Raw genomic sequence first — 7,362 nt, 5'->3', positions numbered from 1 at the left:
CACAAAACAATTTGTGTATAAATTTTTGAATGAGAAACATTTACGCTGTAAACTTCCACCTAAAGCACAATAAAATTATCATTATTCTTTTTAATTGTTTAAAACACCCTAAAAACAAAAGAGAACACAGACAGGTCTGGTCTAACCGTGACAGATACATCAGACAAACCCTGCTAGAGGATCATCCCACAAAACACCTGACCAGCGTTTCTGAAAACTGACAAGATCGTCCCCAACAAGGGAAGACTGAGAAACTGTGACCGCCCAGAGGAGCCTAGGGAGACGCAGAGACAATGCGAAGTGTCGTTCTGGAGAGGATCCTGGAACAGAAAAAGGACATCTGGGGAAAACTAGTGAAATCCGAATAATTAGTGTGGAGTTTATTTCTGTATTTATCTAGTTTTTATAAGGGGGAGAGGGAAGACCTTGACAAACGCGTCAGCGGGAGGAAAGATTTCTTTCCATCATGGGGGATTCCTTCCATCTTGGGTGTGACTGAACCTAGCGTAACTTTGGTGGCTCAATCATTAAGCGCTCAGCTCCTAACCGAAAGGTTGGCGGTTTGAACCCACCAGCTGCTCCCTGGCTGTAGTTTCTGTAAAGATTTACAGCCTTGGAAACCCTATGGGGCAGTTGTACGCTGTCCTATAGGGTCGCTACGAGTTGGAATTGACTGACGGCCGGGGGGTTTATGGGTTCTGTATTTAAAGATAAAACCAAAAACAGAACCCACTGCTGTCAACTCTGACTCACAGCGCCCCCATGTGCGCCAGAACAGAACTGTGCTCCAAAAGGTTTTCAGCGGCTGAGTTTTAGGAAGCGGATTGCAAGGGCTTTCTTTGAGGTGCCTCTGGGTAGACTTGAAACCACCAATCTTTCACGTAGCATCTTAGGGTGTTAACTGCTTGCATCCCGCCAGGGATTCCTTCTTTCTAATTAAAACAAGACAAACAAACAAACAAAAGCCAGTTGTCATTGAGCCGACTTCAACTCATGCGGACCCCGCGTGTGTCAGAGAACTGTGCTCCATAGGGCCTTCGGTGGCTGAGTTTTAGGAAGCAGATTGCCAGGCCTCTTTTCCGAGCCACCTCTGGGTGGACTCAAACCTACGACCTTTCAGTTATTATTAGACTTTAAATTACTTATGTGTCTCATTATGTGTTTCTATTGGCCAGCACCCCTTTAGACCCTGGAGAAATGGGCTCTTCCAGGGAAGATGCAGACAGTGGGCCCAGGCACCCTGGCTGGATGATGGGTAGTGCTGGACTCACGTGGCCGTGCCCCTAAGGACCTGCTTTCTCTGTGGACACTGGGCCAGGCTGACCGGGACCCACCTCCCACTTCCCCAGTGAGCATCAGCCCCATTGCCTTCACAACACAAAGACCCTTTCCAAGTGGGGTGTTCTGTAACTCTGGGAGCAACACAGACCCAGTGTTGGGGGCCCCAGCGTGTGACAGGGACATGGCTGGCTGACCATTCCAAGCCCCTGGAGTGGAGCTGGGGGGCGGAGAGGATCCTAAAATCCCTTCCCAATACACACCTACTGCCTCCCCTCAGTTGAGTTACATTTACAAGGGGAAATGCCCTTCACCATCCCTTCAATGATGGCTGCTGATAAGAGAGAGCCCTCAGGCACGATTCCACAGAGATACAAAGATGGTCCCTCTCTGTGGTCCTGTTACTGGTGCCATGTCTGTAACTTAGCCAGTCGTGGTCCTGTTGACTCAGACTCAGGGCCACCCCACGTGTTACAGTGTAGAACAGTGCTCCCTGTGGTTTTCTTGGCTGTAATCTTTACGGAAGCAGGTGGCCAGGCCTTTCTTCCGTGGTGCCCCTGGGTGTGTTTGAACTGGCAACCTTTAGTTAGTGTTGTTGTTGTTGTTAGCTGCCATCGAGCCAATTACGACTCATGGCGGCCACATGTGACAGAGTGGAACTGCCCCACAGGGTTTTCTTAGCTATAATCTTTACAGGAGATTGCCAGGGCTATCTTCTGTGTTGCTGCTGGGTGGGTTTGACCCGCCAACCTTTTGGTTAGTGTTGCTGTTAGGTGTTGTCGAGTCAATTCCGACTCATGGCAACCCTGTGTGTTACAAAGTAGAACTGTGCTCCGTAGGGTTTTCTTTGATGTCATCTTTACGGAAGCAGATTGCCAGGCCCTTTCTTCCACAGCCCCACTGGGTGGGTTCGAACCACCAACCTTTCAGTTAGCAGCAGAGCACTTAGCCGCTGCGCCGCCTGGCAACCAACATCAACAATAACGTATCTCCACTTGGTTAATATATGATGAATCCCGTAACACAGGCATGGTAAGCAATCTAAATTTGGAGCCCATATATGGATCTGAGGGAGATAAAGGTCACTCCCAGCTTAAGTGTCCAGTAGCTCCCATTGCTAAGAAAGTCACAGAAAAGCTCCCACAGGCTCCTACACTTTCTTACGTGCGCCAGCTACCTGGAACCACCGATTGGAAGCAAATGGTTAACAAGCATAGCTGCTCAGTGAGTTTGGAGGTTCAGGTCCACCCTGAGGTGCCTCGAAAGAAAGGCCTGGAGATCTACTACTAAGAAATCAGCCACTGAAAACCCTGTGGAGCACAGCTCTACTCTGACTCACATGAGGTCACCATGAGTCTGACTCAAAGGAAACTGGAAAAATAAAACAAACCAACTTCATGAAGTGGGTCTTGTTATCTCCATTTCATGGATAGGGAAACAAGACTTGGGAAGTTCCAGGGACCTGCCTAGGCTCTCACAGCCTGGGATTTTAACTTGGGTTCTGACCCCAAAGCACGTGAATTTAACCGTTCTCAAGTGCACTGCCTTCCTCCGGGTACCCAGACGTACATTTCCGTCTACCCTTGGAATGGCCAGGGTCTCAGTCACCTAGTGCTGCTATAACAGAAATACCACAAGGGGGTGACTTTAACAAACAGATCTTTATTCTCTCACAGTCTAGGAGGCTGCAAGTCCAAATTCAGGGCATCAGCTCCAGGGGAAGGCTTTCTTTCTGTGTCGGCACTTTAGGAAGGTCCTTCTCATCAGTCTTCCCCTAGACTAGGAGCTTCTCAGCACAGGAACCCCGAGTCCAAAGGATGCCCTCTGCTCCTGACTCTTCATTCCTGGTGGTAGGAGGTCCCTCTCCTCTCTGCTGGCTTCTCTCTTTTATGTCTTAAGAGAGATTGACTCAGGATACAACTTAATTTTATAGATGTGCCCCGTCTCATTAACATAGCGACCTCTAATCCTGCCTCGTTACCATGATACAAGTAGGATTTATGACACATGGGAAAATCACATCAGATGACAACATGGTGGACGATCACACAATACTGGGAATCACGGCCTAGCCAAGTCGACACACATTTTTGGGGGAACAGAATTCAATCCATAACACGCACAGAGTGGACTGATCCTAAAGGATATGAGGAGACAGGATTTACGGTCGCTATGACTTTTATTCACCAGCTTCAGCGATCACCACGACGACATCCTCGTCGTCTCTTTATAACCGTAACTGTGAGCATAACCAAGTTTACGATCTTTCGAACGTCACCAATGGCTAAAATGCTCAGATGCCAACCGAAAGGTTTGAAGCTTGAGTCCAGAGGTGCCTTGCAAGAAAGTCCTAGCAACCTCCTTCTGAAAAATCAGGCATTGAAAACCCTATAGAGCACCGTTCTGCTCTGACACACATGGGGTTGCCGCGAGTCGGGGTCAACTGAATGGAAACTGGTTTATATAACAGGTAGATAGAATAGATATGTAAATTGATAGATGATAGACAAGCTAGGTGATAGTCAGATGGATAGAGAGATAGGTAAACAAGTTGGTATGCATCTAAAGGAGTCCCTGGGTGGTACAGCTAATGCACTTGGCTGCTAACCACAAAGGTGGAGGTTCGAGTCCACTCAGGTGCCTCAGCCTACTTCCAAAAGCTCAGCCACTGAAATCCCCGTGGAGCAGAGAGAGCTCTACTGCAGCCTTGCTCTGGCACACAGGGGGTCACCATCAATTGGAATCGGCTCCACGGCAATAGGTTTGTTTTCCCCGTGTTCCGAAACAGAGCCGTGGTGGGACAGAGAATAGCGAAGCGACGTTCCCTCCACTGGGAAAGCCTGAGAATAGGAGGAAATGCAGGCCCCGAAACAGGTCACCTGGCTCTGACAGGAAGCGGCCTCTCTTTATAGCACGCTGGACTAAATAAAACGTTCAGTGCTGAGGAATGAGCCTAAGGGACGATGCTATCGCAGGAGAAGAATACTTGATTCCTAAATATAATTCCTCTGGTAAGAGACAGCCCTGCCTCCTTGTTCTGCACCCTGGAAATCCCTGAAATGAGAAAAGAAAGCAATGAAGAAGAAGGAAAAAAAAACAAAACCCAGGCGGGGTAAACCCCCAAGCTCCCAAGTTCTTTCCTCAACCGTGAGATTGTAGTTGACAGGCGGCAGTATTATCTCAGGCCCTCGCCAACCTGCGTGTTCCCGCAGACAACGAAGCGGACACTGCGGTCAGTCTGCTCGAGGCAGCCTGTGGATTTCTGAAAATCACCGCGCCCTGCAAAATCATGCAACGATAAACCACAGAGCCTAGGGGGAAAACAGAGGCAAGAAACTCAAGATGCAAAAAACATTGCCACTCAGAGACCGGAGAAACCCTGAAAGTATGGTCCCAAGACATTCTTACAGCTCAGTAATGTACTCACTCCTGAGATTCACCCTTCAGCCAAAGATTACGCAGGACTATAAGACAAAAAGAGACTCAAGGGGCTCACCAGCCCAGGGGCAAGGACGAGAAGGCACGAGGGGACAGGAAAGCTGCTAATGGGGACCCCAAGGTCGAGAAGGGAGAGTGTTGACATGTCGTGGGGTTGTTAAGCATTGTCACAAAACAATATGTGTACTGTTTAATGAGAAGCTAGTTTGTTCTGTAAACCTTCATCTAAAGTACAGTAAATAAAGTAAAATAAAAAAGACGAGAAGAAAAAAATCATCATAATAAATTCCCTACTTCAGTCGCATTGGGACAAACCTGCATTAATGAAACAAGTGACCTGTCAGACCCGGCTGTATTGATCCCCACCTTCAACGTATTGATTGTTAAAATTCTCTCATGCCTTGTGCTCAGTAAATGTCCAAGCTTTTACTTTTCCTCAGAGAAAACGTTTCACTCCGGACTCCCCTCTCTCCTTTCCTTAAGGATCTTTTTTGCAAGCATCCCTGGCCGGCTGCTTTCTGGTCAGCTGTGCTGCGCTGTTCCCTTGGCCAGTCTTTTGCCTTTTGTTCTCTTGGGCTTTCAGTATCATTATTTTTAAATATGGAATGCTTCACAAATTTGCACGTCCCCCTTGGACAGGGGCCCTGCTAATCGTCTCTGTACGTTCCAGTTTTAGGATACCTGCTGCCGATAGCTGGGCTTTTAGCCGACAGCAGGTAATGTCCCTTTCGTTCTGATCCCCTTTTTCCAAGCTACTGTAGAGTCGACTGTGACTCGTGGGGACCCCGAGTCTGCAGAGTGGAACCCTGCTCCATAGCATTTTCAATGGCTGACTTCTCAGAAGCAGACAGCCAGGCCTTACTTCCGAGGTGCCTCTGGGTGGATTCCAACCTCCTACCTTTGGTTTAGCAGCCGAGAGAGTCAACTGCATACACCGCCCAGGGACTCCAAAATCAAACCAGTTTTTGTGGCGTCCACGCCAACTCACGACAACCCCAAGTCCATTTTAAAATATGGAGACAATAACCACCCACCCCTCAAAAAAAACAAACCCAAACGGTGGCTTTGCGGTCAAGTCGACTGACTCACAGAGGCCCGTGTGAGTCAGAACAGAACTGTGCGCCACAGGGTTCTCAACGGCTGGCTTTTTGGAAGTAGAAAGCCCGGCCTTTCTTCTGAGGCACCTCTGGGTGGATCTGAACATCCAGCCTTTCAGTTAGCAGCTGAGCGCATAACCCTTTGCACCACCCAGGATTCACACTGTGCCCATAGCATTAGTCACTGGCAGATGGTTTCAAAGGCTCCTGGCTGTCCCCCTGTCACTGACCGAGTCAGTCCGTTCCCACAGAAGAGCCAGCGCGGCAGGTCTATATAACCGTCTTCATGGAAACACCACCCTGCAGGTGGCTAGGCTTAGGGGTCTCATGAAACTCAGAGGGGCGAAGATAGCATGGAAAGGAAGATTCTTTGGGTTAAATGATCAGAGACAGCAAAACCAAACCAAACCGGTTGCCATCAAATCGGTTCCGACTCATAACAACCCTGTACGACAGAGTAGAACTGCCCCGTAGAGTTTCCAAGGAGCAGCTGGTGGATTCGAACTGCCAACCTTTTGATTAGCGGCTTAGGTCTTAACCACTGCACCACCAGGGTTCTCAATGACAGCAAGACGCTGTGAAAACAACCCCTGGCGGCCTGGCCTTCAGACCCCTGGGGCGCCCTTGTCAGTTCTGTAATTAGGCTCAGTTCCCAACTAGGCAGAGGAAACCATATCAGCCCCCCCCGCCAGGGGTTTGTGAGAATCGTGGGAAATAATTTTAAACTGGGGGAGCGCTGGTGGTGCAACGGTGAAGCACTCAGCTGCTAAACAAAAGGTTGTCAGTTCAAATCCTCCCAGCTGCCTCACGGGAGAAAGACCTGGCAATCTGCTTCCATAAAGCTTACAGCCTAGGAAACCATATGGGGCAATTCCACTCTGTCACATGGGGTCCCCAGGAGTCGGAGTCGACTCTACCGCACCCCACGACAACAATCGTAAACTCCCAGTGCTGGTCCAGTGGTAGAATTCTTGCCTTCCATGCAGGAGACCTGGGTTCGATTCCCAACCAACACACCCCACGTGCAGCCAGTACCCGTCTGTCAGTGGGGGCCTGCGTGTTGCCGTGATGCTGGACAGGTTTCAGTGGAGCCTCCAGACTAAGAATAGGAGGAAAGGCCTGCCGATCTACTTCCAAAAAACCGCCACCGGAAACCCCCTGGATCACAATGGACTGACCCACAACCCATCATGGGGATGGCGCAGGACCAGGCAACGTTTTTATTGCGTTGTGCGTGCTCACAGCATGAGCACCACCCAGGTGCTCCACCAAAGCTCACCCCTAAAAGCCCCCCTTGCCAGCTGTGTTGTGGGCATTTACCAAACAAGCTGCACCGGTACTTGTCCACAGGCCACCGACTGCCTTCCCGTTGCTCTGGGAGCCTGCCCACCAATTCAAAGGCTCCTGCTTGCTCCCCCACTAGTTCCGGAACTCTTGGAATTGCCTCAAAGCGGCCGCCCGGCCCCCAGCTTACACTCACGCTCCTTTGAGCTACCAGCTGCATTTATTAAATTGACTTCTCAGGCCTTTCCCTTACTTGGCTCCGAGG

The 7,362-nt window shown here is 49.6% G+C and overlaps 1 non-coding gene across 1 annotated transcript; it reads right to left on the bottom strand.

The window, feature by feature from the left end:
• Positions 1–5,310: 5,310 nt before the first annotated feature.
• Positions 5,311–5,413, bottom strand: LOC126069819 (U6 spliceosomal RNA). The gene has a single exon (XR_007516086.1). It is a non-coding gene; the product is annotated as a U6 spliceosomal RNA (small nuclear RNA).
• Between the last annotated feature and the right edge of the window lie 1,949 nt (positions 5,414–7,362).

The sequence above is a fragment of the Elephas maximus genome, chromosome X (genome assembly GCF_024166365.1).
Source record: "Elephas maximus indicus isolate mEleMax1 chromosome X, mEleMax1 primary haplotype, whole genome shotgun sequence".
In the NCBI taxonomy this organism is placed as follows: domain Eukaryota; kingdom Metazoa; phylum Chordata; class Mammalia; order Proboscidea; family Elephantidae; genus Elephas; species Elephas maximus.
This window is presented reverse-complemented; position numbering and strand designations above follow the sequence as displayed.